We start from the raw sequence: 15793 nt of genomic DNA on the forward strand, positions 1-15793 counted from the left end.
AACAGATTGAAGGCATTTTTACCCATTGCGTGCGAAGCGAAAAGTGGGGTTAAGCAATTAGTTCACTTTGTCTATCTGTCTGTCCTGTCTACAAACTTCATTTTATCCCACCAGACGCCAGATCCCAGAAGATGCCTACCAGATCCCAGAAGATGCCTACAAGATCCCAGAAGGTGCCTACCAGATCTCTGAAGGTGTCGACCAGATCCAAGAAAGGTGCCTACCAGATCTGGGAAGGTGTCTACCAGATCCCGGTAGGTGCCTACCAGATCCTGGAAGGTGCCTACCAAATCCGGGATGGTGTCTACTAGATCCCGATAGGTGCCTACCAGATCCTGGAAGGTGCCTATCAGATCCCAGAAGATGCCCACCAGATCCCATAAGGTGCCTATCAGATGCCGGAAGGTGTCTACCAGTCTACCCCCACTGCTACTACTATACTCCGAAAGATTGTAACACCAACATCAAATCCAATCCTATGTTCAAGAAGCCCTTGACGAACTACGAGACCAGGACCCAGGAAAGCTCAACCTGATCGTGTTTAACTTTGATGAATCGTCAGTAATAGAGGAGAAAGACAAACAGATGGACAACAACAAAATATAACCAAGTTATTACCTCCACTTCCAAAGTTTGACGGCGGTTATGTTTTCATCTCTGTCTGTGAGTAGGATATCTCAAAACGTTATCGACAAATTAGGACGAAACTTGGTGGACAGGTCGGGTGTGTAACAAGGAAAAATTTATTCAATTTTGGTGAAGATCCGAATCTGGATATGAGAGGTTTTTTTTTTTAATTATAAGTGATTGTTCACCGTTGTGAGATGGGTCCAAAACGATATGCAACATGATATTTCAAGAAGTTGTGGACGGATTATGTCAAAACTTGGTCGATGAGTTGATTAGGTGACAAGAATAAGCGGATTAGGTTCTGGTTAAGGTCTATATGCAGATCCGGCCTATCATTATGATATAAAATGTGAACTGTTCAGCCTGGTAGAGGTATACGCTCCACCAAGTACCGTTTCAGTTGACTAAAGTTACTGGAGTCAAGGAAACCCATGTCGAAGAGGTAGTACGCGAACGCTGAAAGTGAGTGTGATGTCAGAAAAGATGAAGTGGTCAGTCCTGGGAGCAACAAAATTCCTGAAAATGAAGCAAGGTACAGGCATCTCCCAATACCGGAACAAGAAAGAACGAGTAACGGACAAAGTGCTCTCTCAAGATCTCTTCAAGCGGCAAACGGCAGTTGAAAAGAACTTGACCATGAGATGTGGAGTTCAAGGAGATGGACACAAAACCAAGGAAAAGTGTTTTTGAAAGATAGAGAAAGAAAGATAGCTGTCATAGAAAGGGTACAGCCTGTGCATGGATGAGTGATGATACTGATGTTGGTGCAGCGCAGGCATGATGGTCCAAATGGCCTCCTCCCTCCTGCGCTGAAGGTCTTTGTGCTTCCTTGTGTGAGATGGAGAGGCACACAAGGAGACGAGATACTCATATATTATTGAGATGCATCATTCTGTAAATACGTCACAAGTTTAAAACATTATTGTTCCAGTGTTTACAACTCCTATCGCTGTTTTGAAGAACAAGCTCAAATGAGCTAAGATCCTCGTCCTCTTAATGACGACGTCATAAAAACGAATATGACGTCATTGTGATGTATCAGGTTTGCGATAAATTATCTGTGCTAATGCCCGGCTTGATTCCCGCAAACAAAATTCAAACAGCTTGCCTAGTTTCGGAGATAATGGTACAGGCGATTTCCATTAGCGGCGATATTATGACGTCAACTTTTTTATAGGAAGAATTTACAAAATCAGAGATGGTTACTGTCTGTGCGTGGGCTTTCTGCATATACGTGGCAAGTTTCACGAAGATCCGATGAAAACTCTGGGTTGTGAAACAAAAAATGTCAAAAAATAGGAATGTCATAAAAATTGATATGACGTCATAGTGATGTATCATATGTGCGGTAATTCATCTCTGCTAATGCCCTGTTCGATTCCCCCAAACAGAATTCAAAAAGCTTGCCTAGTTTCGGAGGTAATTTTTTAGGCGATTTCCATTAGGGGAGATATTTTGACGTCATAACTTTTTTTTCTAGGAGGAATTTTTAAAATCGGAGATGGTTACTGTCTGCGCGGGGTATTTTTACATATACATGTCAAGTTTCAGGAAGTTTCGATAAAAAACTGTAGGCTGTGAAACAAAAAAGTCCACAAGAAGAAGATGAAGAACAACAAAGTGAGTAAAACTTCGAGATCCTCCACGAGGATCTAAAAATGTCAAAAAATAGGAATGACGTCATAAAAATTGATATGACGTCATAGTGATGTATCATATGTGTGGTAATTCATCTCTGCTAATGCCCTGTTCGATTTCTGCAAACAGAATTCAAAAAGCTTGCCGAGTTTCAGAGATAATATTTTAGCCGATTTCCATTAGCGGAGATATTTTGACGTCATAACTTTTTTTCTCGGAGGAATTTTCAAAATCGGAGATCGTTACTGTCTGCGCAGAGTATTTTTACATGTATATGCCAAGTTTCAGGAAGTTTCGATGAAAACTGTAGGTTGCGAAACAAAAAAGTCCACAAGAAGAAGATGAAGAACAACAAAGTGAGTAAGACTTCGAGATCCTCCACGAGGATCTAAAAATGTCAAAAAATAGGAATGACGTCATAATTCATATGACGTCATAGTGATGTATCATATGTGTGGTAATTCATCTCTGCTAATGCCCTGTTCGATTTCTGCAAACAGAATTCAAAAAGCTTGCCGAGTTTCAGAGATAATTTTTTTAGCTGATTTCCATTAGCGGAGATATTTTGACGTCATAACTTTTTTTCTCGGAGGAATTTTCAAAATCGGAGATCGTTACTGTCTGCGCAGGGTATTTTTACATGTATATGCCAAGTTTCAGGAAGTTTCGATGAAAACTGTAGGTTGCGAAACAAAAAAGTCCACAAGAAGAAGATGAAGAACAACAACGTGAGTAAGACTTCGAGATCCTCCACGAGGATCTAAAAGTTAAATGATATTCTGTACTTACAAACTGCAAGGTACACAATACCTATCCAGATCTCGCCGTCCGATTCGGCGTTATCTCGAGCAGCCCCAGCAACAATGATGTGCAAAACGAGAAAATAAACCAGCTGTTCGAATTCGCTCGAGGCAGTGATGAACAATATGACGTCATCATAATGGGTGACTACCACGATGGAGACATAAACTGGGAAACACTTCATAACAGGTGGACACAACATGTTATAGAACATAGAGCATACAAGACAAAAATCGTCATTAGACTTGTTTTTTTTTTCATTTGCAGCACAAGTCTGCAGGGGGTAGCTGGTAGAGTCAGTGGCTGAGAGCACGACAGTGGTGCTGATGCAGTGCCCTCTGTCGGTTCGGGAAGGAATTTGAAATTTGCTCGTCGTGCCAGCGACAGCCCTCCCACTCTTCATGGAGGACACCATGGGATCTTTAAAGTCCACCAACTAACGCCTGCAGACGGGACGCCCAGTTTCACGACACACACCTCGATGAATCTACCCTGTCTGTGCAACACCAGGACGACAGTTTATAGCTGTGTCGAGATTCAAACCCAGGCTAGACAGCTCAGAGCGCGTGTGTGTCCCTCTCGGATATCCTGCTGGCCCTGGTGTCACTATAATAACCCAGCATCCTGACTTACAAGTCGCCATTGTACTTGTACCCAAAATTTGGTCCAAATTCATGAACACCGCCACCCCTCACCTCGTCTGAACTCGCACCTCCATGTGAGTACTGTATGTGGTGGCATTTATCTTGATTGCAATTTTTCTAACATTATATTTTTAGCATTTTTTCAGCCTTTAGTAGCTCTTCTTTCCTCTCTTTCTTTGTGCTTTTTGACGTTCGTTCCTTGTGTCACCCTAAGTTTTGTTCTTCGGGTCAAGGTGCGCCTGTTTGTTGTATGAGTATGCATTTGTCCCTAAGGGACAGGATGCAGACATGTGTGTACTGGTTCGACAAGCTTTGTATGGCAGTGGCCCGCTTTGGTCTTCAGGTTGCAGTGCACATGCTCGATGACCGTGATGATGTGTACGATACGATTTACAGAGCGTCGTGACTGCTGAAGCAGTTTCTTCTTGGCATGGCTTTTGCCTGGTGGTAATTGCCGTGGGTGGTTTGCCATTGCCTTCTCAGCAGTCATTCAGTGCAGGAATTAGTGATTTGTTTGGAGCACTGGCAAGGTCTCACCTACTTGTCACCTACCTGCCGTGGGATCGTCCACCGTGTAATGCTGGCACACGGGACACCCTGCAGTTTCGCCTCCTCCGTGCAAAATAAACCGTGAGATCTGTAACGTCCACCAACTGATGCCGGGAGATGTGATGCCCACTTTAACATACATCCGAAGGATGGCACACTCATTGATGGATCACCTTGCATGTGAAATACCAGGTCGATAGTTTATAACTAGGTCGGGATTTGAACCCAAGCTAGACAGCTCAGAGTTTGTCTGACAATGTGTTTTGGTCTTAGGGCTAAGGTTTTTGGTCTGAAGTACATGTGTGTACCTGTCTTTGTCCTTAGTGCTTGGTCTTTTAAACTATTTTTTTTAGATGAAAAGACATTTCTCAACATAAAAAAACAGTGGGAGTATCTTCTATGAGCATGCATTTTCATCTTAAAATCAAGGTTTGTGGTGTGGTGTGGTGTTGTGTGGTGTATAGGTGGGTGCACTGCGGTGTTTGTTCCTGTGTTTGGGCTGGAATGTAAGTGTCCCCTTTTCTCACTTTACCTACAAAGATATTTTCAATAGATGGACCAGTGAGTGCTATCCAAGAGTGACGTTGAGAAACATTTATGTGTACCCACTTGACCATTACACAGTGCCCCTTTAGGGTACTGGTTCATGATTAAGTTCCATGGAGATCTCTGGGAGAAGTGACGTCACACAACGATCATAAATAGGATCAACCCCTGAATAATGTCCATGGTATTAAACACAGGGGCCTCACCATCATGCACCAGTGCACCCATGACTTCTATTGAGAAAACTATATTCTAAACTGGTCTTCAAAGCCATTTTCAGCCTTGGCATTCTCTGCCTCAACAGGTCTTTCCTTGATACCTACAAAGTTCTCAAAGCCTACAAGGATTGTGAACATAACACCATGGAGTATTGGTCACTTTTGTGGGCTGGCAACCCCACATTCTACCTCATTCTGGAAACTAAAATGAAGATCATTGACATCACTCACCAAGAGGGGCATGGCCTGTTGCATTCTCTCATTACAGACAGGTTGGTGCCTCTCATCTGGTCTTGCACCATTTTCACTCCCCAGCTGGACCACGAACCACAGTTTATCCAGTACTTGTTCATCGTCCAGAGTCAATGGTTAATGCTTATACTTTGTCCCCTTTTCCCACCCGTGGAATTGTACCTCCTTCAATCCAGGCCTGCCTTTAACTCCAGTGCTCTGTCATTCCACCACCATCCCATGTCCTCTTCCATTCCTTTAGATCTTTGCTGGACCTGCAGACCTACTCCCTTCCTCCAAGTCTGATAAACCTGCATATTTCTTCCCTTTATTTCATGACCTAATCATGTGTATATCAATGTCCATGTGTTCCTCAATATCAGGATGACAAACTCTAATCTTCTGTTCTATCGCTCACCCAGCTCATTGTGGAAGGAAAGCTTCGGTGTAATGTGCATGGCAGGAACTGTGACAGACATTTTCCTGGAGAAACAACTTGTTAAAAGAGTCGTCTTCAATGACTTTACCAAGGAGGACAATGCACCTTGGAGCACAAAAGGAAGACAATGATTCTTAGGCCCATTCACATTGAGTCACCTGACAAGGCCGCACTGCTGATTCCACACGTGATAAAGCTGAATGTCTAAACTCGGTGTTTGCAGCTAAATCTTGTGTCCCAAACCCATCACTATCTCTACCCACTTTACCCAGTCGCACCCAACTGTCCCTGGACTCTGTATCCTTTTCTCCTGACAAGGTGGAGAGCTTGCTTTCAAACCTCGAGTCAGATTCTGCAACTGGTCCAGACGGCATCAGCCCACGTGTCCTCAAAGCCTGCTCTTCTGCTCTTGCTCACCCTCTCTCTGTTCTATTCACCCTCTCATTTGCCCAAGGTCATCTGCCATCTGCTTGGAAATCTGCTAACATCACTGCCCTGCATAAAAAGGTGCAAAATCAGATCCCTATAACTACAGACCAATCAGCCTTCTCCCAATCATCAGCAAGGTGATGGAATCCATCATCGCCTCAGATATGAAATCCTTCCTCTTCTCCAATGGCTTGATTTCCAATCATCAATTTGGTTTCAGACCAGGTCACTCTACCCTGGATATGCTGCTTCTGCTCTCCCATCAATGGATGGAGGTCCTCAATGCCAGACAGGAAATCCGAGCCGTATCCCTGGACATATCACGTGCTTTTGACACAGTCTGGCACCCTGCCCTACTCACCAAACTCTCTTCCCATGGTATTCAAAGCCATCTCCACTCATGGCTCGCAGACTTCCTCTCCTGTCGCAGTCAACGTGTGGCCCTAAATGGAGTTCTTTCATCCCCTCTTCCTGTGCAGGCTGGAGTTCCTCAAGGTAGCGTTCTGGGCCCTGTTCTTTTTCTGGTTTTCATCAATGATCTCTCGGACTCTCTGAAGAATCCTCTATTTCTCTTTGCCGACGACTCCACCCTCTGCCGTACCATCTGTCATCCCTCCGACCGGCAAGCAGCAGCTTCTTCACTCACTGCAGATCTGGATGAAATCACAAACTGGTCCAACACGTGGAACATGTCTTTCAATCCAGACAAATCTCACACTCTCACTATGTCTCTTCGAAAGGACCATTTACAAACCCCCCCCATCCACTTTCTCAACAATCCTCTGGAAGAAGTCTTTTCTTTCAAGCTTCTGGGTCTCACTATCTGCCATGACCTTTCCTGGGAAAGTCACATTTCCAACCTCGCCTCAAAAGCCAGTCGCCGACTGGGAATCCTCCGTCATGCAAAGTCCTTCCTCAGCCCTCTTGAGCTCCTGACCACTTACAAAGCTTTTGTCCGTAGCCTGATGGAGTACTGCTCTCCCCTCTGGGCTGGTGCTCCTGCCTCCCACCTTTCTCGGCTTCACGCTGTCGAAACCAGGGCATTTAAGATCATCGGCATCTCCCGCAATGAAGCTGAGTCTTTGGGCCTCTCACTCAATCACCGCAGGTTGGTCGGTGGTCTTTCTGTCTTCTACCGACTCCTCTCCAGCCTTGCCCCCCCTGCTCTCTCTGCAATTTGTCCCCACCACATTTCCACAGGGCACTCAAGGTCCGCCAACAACCCCCTTCTGGTAAAACTACCAAAATCACGAATCACTGCTCATCTTCACTCTTTCATTCCTCTTTTTTCCCGCCTTTGGAATAAACTTCCTCACTCTATTCTTTCCCATTCTTCCCTCCAGGCTTTCAAAACAGCTGTTCACCACCACCTCTTATCTTCCCCCATCCAAATCCTCGATCTTTTCTACCCCCGATAATCCACCCAAGCCCACTTCCTTCATTTCTCCTGCTTTCCTTCCTGAAAGTCCCTGAAATGTCCATCTTCTCTTCGCCATGTTCCCCGTCCCATCCCCATCCCTCTCCCTTCCACAGTTCACCTAATGTGTCTGTTCCCCACTGTTTTGTCCCTTCCACTCCCGCCCCTCTTGTCTCATGCCTCCTTGCTGTGAGTTGTGTGTTAGCTCTCATACGAGCCTCGACCAAGGTATACAAAAAAAAAAAAAAAAGCTTGACTTGTGTACTGGTACCATATCCCAATAAACTTAAGTACAGATTATTATTATTCGAATACCATTGCACTACTATCGGGTCAATTGGAAAAAGAATGCAGTGGTTTAAGCATTGCATGTCCTTGAGGACATATATATATAATAGTTCAAACAGCAACATTGCCGCCATTTTGATAAAAAAAATTTCTACAAGACTCCACCAGGGGGTAGTGTTCGGTAAGTGGTAGTTTTCCCTACACTGCTCTGTTCGAATGTGCCCACCGTGTGAGTCGAGGGCTGGAATCTGGCAGTGGTATCGGGCAGCATTGGTTTGCCCTTGGTATTATTTTCTGTAAATAATAATAATGTTTATTAGTCGCTGGAGATGTTTTACCAAACTTCATCTTGAATCCACATTTCTCGCAATTAGGCCTGCCAGCTAACATACAAACTGTCGATTATCAATTGCATTTTAAGTATTCGAAATATATCATGTATTTATATATATTTTTTTTCTTTCAAGAAGAAAGTTTGTGTTTTTGTTAATTTATGCGTTCTCACCCTGCAGTAACCAATGCAACCAAACTTTCATCCAGAGGAAGGTCAGGGGCTATGTTTGGATAGAATAATTAACCCGAGATAAAACCAGATAATTGGCATTCAGGCGTCGATCGGGTCTTATGCTTATACACTGTGTAGGTTTTTTCCTGGGAGCGATCGAGTAATATGTATTATGTAGATAGTATGTTGAGGTTGTCGTGATTTGTTGTCAACAACACAAATTTAATTATCACAGTGTTTACACGTGTGCTTGTTATTAAAAAGATTGCTTTACACAGGTTTATTATAACACCTCCGTATTCAGGCCTTGAGTGAGTATGCTCCTTACACACTAGCTGGGGTTTTTTTATTTTCCTGGGAAATCAAGTAATACGTATTTCAAAGATCGTATGTTGAGGTTGCGGTGATTTGTTCTCGACAAAACAAATTTAATTATTATGGTGTTTACACTTGTGACTTTGAGTAAAAAGATTGCTTTACACATGTTTTTATTATTATTATTATTATTATTTATTTGTATGTAGGCTCTGGCTGTTTGGCTGCATGACTGTGTGGCTGATGTAATGTTCCCTGTTACTAGTAAGCTGGTACTAATTTCATCAACCTCAGAAGGATGGCAAGCTGAGTCAATGATGACAGGCTGAGTCCACCCCACCTGGTGTTAATTCAACATAATGACATGGGCTTGAATTGAAGACCCTTCAATCTTAAGCCAGCCATCCTACCCATTAAGTTAACACCAGGCTTAGGTTTATTATAACACCTTTATATTCAGGCCTCAAGTGAGTATGTTGCTTATCCACTGCCTGGATTTTCCCGGGAGCAATCGAGTAATATGTTTTGTGATTGTAATGCAGGAAATATTTAAATACATATTTCATTATATCCGCTGGGAAACGCTGGGTACTTCAGTTAGTATTTTAATAAAAGCAGAGTTCTTAAGCCTCATCCAGATCATACATAACTGTCAAACCGAGAATGGCAGATCGGGGTACTGTAGTTATAAACTGACAGGTGTCTTGGTGTCCAGCCAGTTTTAGATATCTCGTTCATGTTTTGCTCTCGATTTTGTGTGAGACAGTTAGTTGTGTGATGGTTCCTCGTTGTTCCCAATGAATTGCTTGCTATAATTGTAGCGTGTGAGGAATAAAGTATAATCTCTGCAGGACAAAATGTCAGAGAGAGAGAGAGAGAGAGAGAGAGAGAGAGAGAGAGAGAGAGAGAGAGAGAGAGAGAGAGAGAGAGAGAGAGAGAGAGAGAGAGAGAGAGAGAGAGAGAGAGAGAGAGAGAGAGAGAGAGAGAGAGAGAGAGAGAGAGAGAGAGAGAGAGAGAGAGAGAGAGAGAGAGAGAGAGAGAGAGAGAGAGAGAGAGAGAGAGAGAGAGAGAGAGAGAGAGAGAGAGAGAGAGAGAGAGAGAGAGAGAGAGAGAGAGAGAGAGAGAGAGAGAGAGAGAGAGAGAGAGAGAGAGAGAGAGAGAGAGAGAGAGAGAGAGAGAGAGAGAGAGAGAGAGAGAGAGAGAGAGAGAGAGAGAGAGAGAGAGAGAGAGAGAGAGAGAGAGAGAGAGAGAGAGAGAGATACAGAGAGAGAGAGAGAGAGAGAGAGAGAGAGAGAGAGAGAGAGAGAGAGAGAGAGAGAGAGAGAGAGAGAGAGAGAGAGAGAGAGAGAGAGAGAGAGAGAGAGAGAGAGAGAGAGAGAGAGAGATACAGAGAGAGAGAGATACAGAGAGAGAGAGAGAGAGAGAGAGAGAGAGAGAGAGAGAGAGAGAGAGAGAGAGAGAGATATATATATATATATATATATATATATATATACATACATATATATATATATATATATATATACACAGAGATATATACAGAGATATACAGAGATATACAGAGATATACAGAGATATACAGAGAGATATACAGAGAGATATACAGAGAGATATACAGAGAGATATACAGAGAGATATACAGAGAGATATACAGAGAGATATACAGAGAGATATACAGAGAGATATACAGAGAGATATACAGAGAGATATACAGAGAGAGAGAATTATAGCAAAATAATTCAGGAATTGCATGTGTCGAAGAGTCTGTCTGAAGATTTCATGAAATACATCTGAAAGTCTCTCCAGAAAAGTTTGATTACCTGTTAGAAAAAGAGAAACCCCACACCAAGAAGAGTGACACACATCTGAGCGGTTCAATTCCATCCTCAGCAAGGCGGGAAAGCAGATATTGGGGTTTTGGGCAGATAGATGCGGCGCTCCCATTGGCTCTCCGCTTGAAACCGATGGGCGTGGCCTACAGGATACCAAACTCTCTCAATGTATCTAAGTTTCAACCGTCATCCAAAAACAGTCGAGTTTTTTTGCCCGCACTATCCTTCACGTGTTTCAGTTAGAACTGACATTCTCGGTTGATGGTCAGTTGTTATAATGATAGTCTGTCTGGACGAGACTTTACACTATATGGCAGCAGCTGTCCACGTTCCAGCTGGAAACAGCTGCTGTGCTCGTTTGTGGGATTTGCCTCTCTGGGATGTGAGCGAAGAGGAGAGAACAATGGTGGCACAGAAATCACGAGTGGGAGCGGGCTTTCCCGGCCAAACAGAGCCTGGGAGAGCGGAGCGACGGGGCTTGAGGCCTTTCCACTGCGTCGGTTTTGCTGCTAGGGAGGGGGGGGGGGGTTTTAGAGAGCCAAAGTCCCATGAGACATGGTGACGGCTCATTACAATTAAAGCATTTTCCAGATCAGGACATCTCGCCTATCGGAAGAGCCAACTCGAGTCATGTACTAGGCCTAGGGTCTTCAACAGCTACGAGGGTAGGGTCATTAAAAGGGCAAATGCCTGTACCTCCATCAGAAAACGGGTTGTCTGTTAGCACTCGTGTGGTCATGGATATAAGTGTTGTTTCAAGGCCTGACACGTCGTGGAGTTAATTCTGTTTGAAGCCGAGGCTTAACTGCTCGCCTTGGGCAAGCTGGCTTGTTGGGACTTCTCTCCACTATGCCGTGACACCGAGGACACAGAACGAGGACTTGATTCAGTGGTTTTTAGAGCCGTCAGCAGGGCCAAGGCCTCTGGAAACCAAACATGTTTACTTTCCTCGTTTGTCCCGTGGATGAAACGCTGGTGGTGCTGTAACCCAAAAGCAATCCAAACCTTAACCTTCATCCGAATATCAATTATATCCTGACCTCCACACTGTTATCTACATTTGAAACGCAAACTTCACCTTCTGAAAGCCTTTCCTGATCAAGGTAATCTCACCTTTCAGTATTACCTGCTTCGAACATTTCCTTTGATGAATCCTATCATCGTCATGTACCATGCATGCCCTGTGCAGAGCGTTGGCACTACTGATCGAAGCAGTTACTAGGCTAGTTGGGCTAGTAACGATCCTGGTCAGGTCGCTACTCTGAGTCAAGAAGGAAGGACAATAATTTATAATTTGTTCAGTGTGCTGGCGAAAGCTCTCTTACTCTTCACGAAGGACGCCGTGGGACCTAAATAATGCCCACCAACTCTCTCTCTCTCTCTCTCTCTCTCTCTCTCTCTCTCTCTCTCTCTCTCTCTCTCTCTCTCTCTCTCTCTCTCTCTCTCTCTCTCTCTCTCTCTCTCTCTCTCTCTCTCTCTCTCTCGCAGTGTCTCTGTTACCAATACACTGGTACTCATTTTGCCGACCTCGGAAGGATGACAGGCTGAGTCAACCCTACCTAGTATTAATTCAGCAGATAACTGGGTTCAAACTCAGGACCCAAGGATCCCAAGTGAGCCACCCGTCCACCAACTGATACTGGCAAACAGCACACCGAGTTTAACATCTATCCGAGAGACGACACACACTTTGATGAATCACCCTACCTGTGAAACACCAGGATGACAGTTTATAGCTGGGTCAGGATTCAAACCCAGACTAAACCGCTTGAAGGTGACGGTGTGTACCTTTAAGCTATCCTCCTCTGTGCCTTAACCCCATCAGGTACTTCAACAATGGCCTTTCAAAATGTACGAACAAACCAGATTGTGCTGCACTACCTCCGAATATAGTACTTTAAGGTACTGACCGACACTATGGTAGTGTCGTAATTGCGGACTCGACAACACTACTTCGTAATTGTTGAATAATGAAGGTTTTGTGCTTTAAAGTACCCCGACAGTCCGACCACGATGTTCTACAATGTCCCTGCAGACCTTCCATGTTATATTTTTTGAAAGTGTGTCATATGGCTGTGAACTTTCATCCAAACTTTTACCCTAATACTAACAACTTTACTATAACCCAAACATCATTCCACAGAGCCAGGCTTTGGAGAGAAAGAGAAACCATGCCAAAAACGTTGTCTCACTGCTTCGTCTCGCATTCCCATTATGATGCCGCCGCATCTCCTCCGGGAACCCCATTTCCTGAGCCTCAAGAACGTAGCTGAGGACTCAACCGGTCAATCCACGGCCACTTGGTCAGCAGCTGTTGCAGCTCTTATGCGGGGGGTCGTGCATTGTGTGGTGTGTATAATCTCTGGTTTCGCTTTATAAACAATCATAAATGATTTGAAAAAATAATAAAGCTTTGATTACTTGAGGACACAAGCTACGGTGGTGAGAGTCTTTTCGAGTGATGAGACAGCCACCTGGTGTGAGATCATGATGATTGAGAAATGAGAGGAGTACATTCCTTCAAACCACTGGAAATTCCTGAATTTGATTGTATTCATCATTATTTGTGAATAATCACAAACGATGTGCTTTTATGATTGTGTTTTTAAAACTAGAGAGTTCATCGAACACCTTATTATGCGCAGTCTTGAGTGAAAAGGACATTGGCGGGTTCAGTGGACGAAGAGCAAATTTGATTGGTTGAGATGACACGAAATGACGTAATATTTTGTCCAAGTACGTACTGCTAAACGGAAGGTTTTTCAAAGTGCCAAAAGGCAATTTGTGTTCTGCCGTGTTCAAGTCCTGCGTATAATTAAATTTAAATAAAATGAAGATTTTAAAGATTGTACAAAAAAAATTCAGTAGCTTACTGCTATTGATGTGGCATCTTTTACACCAACCTATCTAACATGTTTCATTAGTAATTCGTGCCTGTTGTTTGTGTCCTTTATGACGTCCTTAGAAACAGTAAGTTTCCTGTTTGGAATGATTTTCAATGTTGTTTCATTGCCAGAGAGGCAGACAGACAAAACAATGACCTCACTCCTCCCTGCACATGTGCAATCGGGACAAATTCAGACAAAGTATTACAATCTACAGGGTCGTTTTCCAAATTTTGCTCAAAATATAACATTCAATTTATGTTAAGTTGTTCCTCGATCATAAACTGACGTTTGTAGACAGACGGACAAAGTGAACCACTTGCTTCACCCTGGTTTAAAAAAAAGGGGGTGACAACTGGGTGTCCTTGTTATTGCTTAGACATTAAGCAATATCAGACAGATGAGTCAGACAGGAATGTGGAGAGGTAGCACACTTGCCTTTCAGCTGTCTAGTCTGGGTTTGATTCCAAACATGTCTATAAACTGTTACCATGGTGTTTCTCATGCAGGATGATGCATCATTGTGTGCGCCGTGAATCTTATGGATGGACGCAAAGGCAGAACGCCCTATATTGGTGGACGTTGAAGATGGACGAACGGTGTCTTTCATAAAGAGCAAGCGAGTTATCGCTGCCACCCTGAAAAAAATATTACAAACTCTTTCCCGAAACAGCTCTGCAAAGTCTAACCCCCACCGAGTTGTCCTAATCTACGCCCTAGGACCCATCACCCACCATGGACCAATGGTCCATGGCAGTGCCTGAAATATAGCTGGGCTAAGTAACAACAACAAGAGACAAGACATTGAGCATTCGTTTTGTGGTGATGGTTTCACGATCACGTGATCGGAAACTTAAACTGAAAAATGAATATGCTCACAGCAGTGGGACAGGGTTCAAATCCTTGTCCTTTGTCCATCTCTTTTGCGTAAGTTCCTTGTCTTTCGAGTAAGATATGTTGTAGTTTTTGTACAGATACGATGTGTTCAGATATCTTCAAGCACTAACACTACTGCAGCAAAAAGGAGAATGATGCAGCAAGAAGAAGAAGAAGAAGAAGAAGAAGAAGAAGAAGAAGAAGAAGAAGAAGAAGAAGAAGAAGAAGAAGAAGAAGAAGAGCAATTACACTGTTCCTATAAAATCCCAGGATTATTTAAGTTATAATGGCACCAGGAATTCAATCCTGTTCCTTTACGATTCTCACACAGTATGTTCACTCCACTCTCCTGATCGCATAATGAATGCCCAGTGTATATGCTCAAATGTCAACATTATTGTTTTCAAAAATAGTTGCTATGATTGTTATTATTAGTTTTATTACTGTTGTTCTAAGAGAAAAACAAAATGAATATGGCCTCTGTGAGTTCCAAGGTAGGCCCAGGATGTGGCCAACCTTTTTGTGCTCAAAATGGGTGACTTTTGAAGAGTTTAATGTAATTAAAAAAGAACAAAGCATTCCTGCAAAAAAAATCCTCGCAAAGGATTCTCCATACAATCAGGAGGCTTTTTGTCTTTAATTGCTGCAAGGAAAGCAGAAAACATTGTTGCATCACATGGTGTGGTTATTTATTTTCAAGCCCCTCCATTTTTGCCCCTCCCCTGTTTCAGCAAACACAGAGCCATGGAGGAGCTCATATAGGTTTCTGTCGCAGAGGCACTAGAGACTGGAGGCACGAAGTTGTTCCGAATAAATGACAGGAAGCTCTTCGGCTGAATGCTCGGCTGTCTTTGTTTTCTTTAATTCCTGGAGGAGGTTTGAAGTAATGGAGGCAGAGGCATACATGTGTGTCTGTTTGTGTGTGTGTTAACATTGACAGGTTAGGCCTTGTCTCGCACAATGTCACACTGCAGGTTTGGGTGTGACGACAGGGCCTTGAGACCTGTTTTGTCACTGAACCGGAATGTAAGCTGCAAACTTTCAGGCACAAAAAGAGCTTATCATAACATACATCAACAGATTCAAATCTGGCTTCGCCACTCTCATAAGCCCTTCCCTCCAATTGGTCTCTGCAGCACATAGTACGCTATCCTTTATGCCTGGCAACCGACACACATGCTTGGCCCTCTGTGGAGCACGGCAAATTAAACCAGGGCAGCAACTGATAAACTGCCTCTAAAGCTACCCAAACTTAAAGTCTAGTTTTAATATTACACCTTGAGTGGTGAGATAACCGTCAATTGTTTGCGTCGATCAATCTTCAGGGAACACTTCGCGAAACATGAAACGACCAATACTTTAGATAGTTTCCAAATTCCAAAAAACTTTGAAAATACTTCTACTGATTGATACATTCCGCAAATGCTGACACATTAAATCATAAAGTTACATCATCAGTTGAACTGACTTCATGGAGGGTTTCACGAGGTTGTTATGAGCTCTCCATGCAGTCTGCTCAAACCGAGGAGCAGTTGCTATTGTTATTTTGT

At 43.5% G+C, this 15793-nt stretch overlaps 1 long non-coding RNA gene across 1 annotated transcript; it reads left to right on the forward strand.

The window, feature by feature from the left end:
• The first annotated feature begins 11157 nt into the window (after positions 1 to 11157).
• On the forward strand, positions 11158 to 15129 carry LOC147014353 (uncharacterized). Its single transcript, XR_015050744.1, has 3 exons — positions 11158 to 11585; positions 12626 to 12831; positions 14975 to 15129. It is a non-coding gene; the product is annotated as an uncharacterized LOC147014353 (long non-coding RNA).
• The last annotated feature ends 664 nt before the right edge of the window (positions 15130 to 15793 follow it).

Source organism: Eptatretus burgeri, chromosome 13 (assembly GCF_056783735.1).
Source record: "Eptatretus burgeri isolate ZD-2024b chromosome 13, Ebu_testis_v1, whole genome shotgun sequence".
Taxonomy (NCBI): Eukaryota; Metazoa; Chordata; class Myxini; order Myxiniformes; family Myxinidae; genus Eptatretus; species Eptatretus burgeri.